At 40.4% G+C, this 4,193-nt stretch overlaps 1 pseudogene; it reads right to left on the reverse strand.

Annotated features, from left to right (window-relative positions):
• Positions 1 to 459: 459 nt before the first annotated feature.
• Positions 460 to 558, reverse strand: LOC132305631 (small nucleolar RNA R71; annotated as a pseudogene).
• Positions 559 to 4,193: the final 3,635 nt, after the last annotated feature.

Below are 4,193 nucleotides of genomic sequence, written 5' to 3' on the forward strand. Positions count from 1 at the left end.
ATATGTTCAAATGGCATACCCTCAACAAGGTCAAATGGCATATCATCAATAAGGTCAAATGCCATATCCTCCTCTCAATCCTCTCAATCCTCCAATGGTCCTTAGGGATCGTTACACTCCAAATCAATATAATGCACCCACTTGCATTCAATTGCCAAATTTCCGTGCTCATCATTATGAGATTAAGGCTTCCACCATTAACATGTGCCCCCTTTTCTATGGGTTGAGCAATGAAGAGCCTTATAAACATTTAGATGAGTTTTTGGAAGTCTGCTCCACCGTGAAAATCACGGATGTTCCGGAAGAAGTCCTAAAAATGAAGCTTTTCCCTTTCACTCTTCGGGATAAAGCTAAATATTGGTTCAACAACTTGCGGCCAAATACAATCACCTCTTGGGCACAATTGCAACAAGAGTTCTTAAAAAAGTATTACCCCGCAAGTTGAACTGATGCCATGAGAACTTCAATTCGTGAATTTAAACAACAAGAAGGAGAACCCCTTCATGAAGCATGGGAACGTTTGAATGACTTGCTACGGAAGTGTCCACATCATGACATTCCTAAGTGGCAATTAGTTCAATGTTTCTTTTCAAGTTTATCCGATGCCAATAAGGGCATTGTTGATGCTTCTTGTGGCGGAAGCTACATTGAAAGAAATGAAGATGAAATTTGGCAACTTTTTGAAAAAATGAGTGAAAACTCAATGCATAGATCTTCATCTTCTAGGGGTAGTCACCTAGCACATATGGGAGGAAAGAAAGCTATAAATCAAATAGACTCTTCCATGGAAATTGCCGCTGAGGTCAAAAATCTTACTCAAAGGTTTGATACATTCCTTTTGAATCAAGGTCCGGCAACTCAAACATATTCTCACCATTCCAATGAAATGTGCATGACTTGTTCTAGTTACACTCACCATACTTCAAATTGCCCTCTTGGACAAATTATACCAAGTGAGTCTCAAGAACAAGCAAATGCAGCTTTCATTCATCAAGGGAACAACCCTTATTCTAATACTTACAATCCGGGGTGGAAAAATCATCCTAACTTTGCATGGAGAAATCAAGGAGACGGTGCAAACCCTCCTCAAACTCAAGGTTACCAAGCAAAGTATGTTCCCCCATATCTCCAAAATCAAAATCAGAATTCTCAAGGTTACCGTCCTTTATTTTATCCTCAGAATTCTCAATCCTATTCTCAACCTCAAGCATCAAATTCTCAATCTTACTCTAATCCAAATCAAGCGCCTCCTAAAAGTTCCGCTTTTGAGAACAAAGTCTTGCAAGCTTTAGGTAATCTTCAAAAAGATAATCAACTGTTTCATTCTCACTCTCAATCAATTGCAAAGCTTGAAGCTCAAATTGGGCAATTAGCTAATTCTTTAAATGTGAGAGAGAAAGGTAAGTTGCCTAGTCAAACTGAGACCAATCCTAAGGGGCAATTTATGGCGCAAGCAAGTCCTTTATCAGAATTTTCTGGAAATGAGCAAGTTCAAGCAATTACTACCTTGAGGAGTGGTAGGAAAGTGGATAATAAGGTAGAGGTACCTAAGGAGGATAATGAACTGAAGCAACCAAGTGGTAGCATCCGTCCCATTCCAAATCCTATTCCTATTTCTTTGGATGCTAGTGGTTCCAAAATGGACATTCCGCCATCTTCATCATCATCTCCCCAATTAGAGAAGCTTTATGAGCCAAAAGCTCCATTTCCTCAAGCTTTGAGAGAGACTTCATCATCTGGGAGACAAGAAGGAAAAATTCATGATATGATAGAAGTGTTTAAACAAGTGAAAATCAATCTTCCTCTTCTAGATGCAATTAGGCAAATTCCACCATATGCAAAGTTCTTGAAGGACTTGTGCACACAAAAGAGGAAGAACAAGGGAAGGGACCTTAAGAAAGTGCTTTTAACAGAATAAGTGAGTTACATCATTCTGTCTAACACTCCTCCTAAGTTCAAGGATCCGGGTGCTCCGACCATTTCTTGTGTTATTGGAAACCAAGAGGTTCGTAGAGCTCTCCTTGATTTAGGTGCAAGTATCAATCTCATTCCATACTCTGTTTACTTGCAGTTAGGGTTAGGGGACTTGAAGCCAACATCGGTAGTAATCCAACTAGCCGATAGATCAATTAAGAAACCAAGGGGGATTGTTGAGGATATTTTAATTAAGGTTGATAAATTTTATTTCCCGGTTGATTTTGTGGTACTAGATACTGAGCCAGTCCCTAATCTCACCAATCACATTCCAGTCATCCTAGGAAGGCCGTTCCTTGCCACTGCCAATGCCACCATTAATTGTAGATCCGGCATTATGGACATCTCTTTTGGCAACATGATGGTTAAGCTTAATGTATTCAATGCAAGTCAACATCCCACAGATGAAGACGAGTGTTTCCTAGTAGATGTCTTGGATGAAACCATAGAGGAGACTTTTCCCTCTATTTTATCTAAGGACGCCCTTGAGGCGTGCCTTTGCGAAATGTTTGAAAGTTATGGTTTTGACACAGAAGGATCCATAAGTGAGGTGAATGCTTTAATGGACTCTGTGGCCACTTTGGATTACCCACCTTGGAAAAGCAAGAAAGAACCTCTTCCTTCACTCTCTAGTACTCCACCAGTTCCATCTCTCATCTCTCCTCCTATTCTTGAGCTTAAGCCCCTTCCATCAAATCTGAAATACGTCTTCTTAGGCCCAAAAGAGACTCTTCCGGTCATCATTGCTTCCAATCTTGAAAATGACCAAGAGAATGATCTTTTGGAAGTGCTTAAAGCTAACAAAGAAGCCATTGGATGGAGTGTGGCTGACTTAAAAGGCATTGACCCTTCTATTTGTATGCATCGCATACACATGGAAGAGGATGAAAAGCCATTTAGAGATGCTCAAAGGAGATTGAACCCAAATATGAAGGAAGTTGTCATGAAGGAGGTTGTGAAACTTCTAGATGCGGGAATCATTTATCCTATCTCTGATTCCAAGTGGGTTAGTCCAACTCAAGTGGTTCCCAAAAAGTCGGGAATCACAGTTGTTGAAAATGCTAAGGGTGATCTCATCTCGAAACGCACCGCCACTTCATGGCGTGTTTGCATAGATTACCGAAAGCTGAATTCTGCCACTAGGAAAGACCATTTTCCATTACCTTTCATTGACCAAATCTTGGAAAGATTGGCTGGGCAATAATACTATTGCTTCCTAGATGGTTATTCGGGGTACAATCAAGTGGCCTTAGATCCATTGGATCAAGAAAAGACCACATTCACATGTCCTTTCGGTACATTTGCTTATCGACGGATGCCTTTCGGATTGTGCAATGCTCCTGCCACTTTCCAAAGGTGTATGATGTCAATTTTTTCGGACATGGTGGAGAAGTATTTAGAAGTCTTCATGGATGACTTCTCGGTTTTTGGGTCCTCATTTGATTCGTGTCTCCAAAATCTTAAAAAAGTGCTTCAAAGATGTCGTGAGACTAATCTTGTGTTAAGTTGGGAAAAGAGCCATTTCATGGTTCAAGAAGGAATCGTGCTTGGACATGTCATCTCTAAAAGAGGAATAGAAGTAGATAGAGCGAAAGTTGAGCTAATTTCTGAATTGTCTCCACCTACTACGGTGAGAGAAATCCGCTCTTTTCTAGGACATGCCGGTTTTTATCGCCGGTTCATCAAAGACTTTAGCAAAATTGCTAGACCCTTGTGCAACCTTCTTGCCAAGGAGACTCCATTTGTCTTTGATGAAGCATGCCTAAATGCTTTTCATCAACTTCATACTCTTCTATCATCCGTTCTCATCATGCAACCTCCAAATTGGTCATTACCATTTGAGATTATGTGTGATGCTTCCGACTTCGCAATGGGTGCTGTTTTGGGGCAAAGGGTAGGTAAACTACCATATGCTATATACTATGCGAGTAAGACTTTCTAAGGTGCCCAATTGAACTATTCTACCACCGAGAAAGAGTTACTTGCTGTAGTATATGCCCTTGATAAATTTCAGTCATATCTCTTAGGATCCAAGGTAATTGTGTTTTCCGATCATGCCGCTCTTAGGCATCTTTTAATGAAAAAGGAAACCAAACCTCGCTTGATAAGATGGATTCTACTTCTTCAAGAATTTGACTTTGAAATCAAGGATAAAAAGGGCTCCGACAATGTCGTTGCCGATCATCTGTCTAGATTAATGGTTGAATCTTCTCCAAATC

Source organism: Cornus florida, unplaced genomic scaffold (assembly GCF_030987335.1).
Source record: "Cornus florida cultivar Cherokee Brave unplaced genomic scaffold, ASM3098733v1 CherokeeBrave_3.0.0_Hap2_Chr04, whole genome shotgun sequence".
Taxonomy (NCBI): domain Eukaryota; kingdom Viridiplantae; phylum Streptophyta; class Magnoliopsida; order Cornales; family Cornaceae; genus Cornus; species Cornus florida.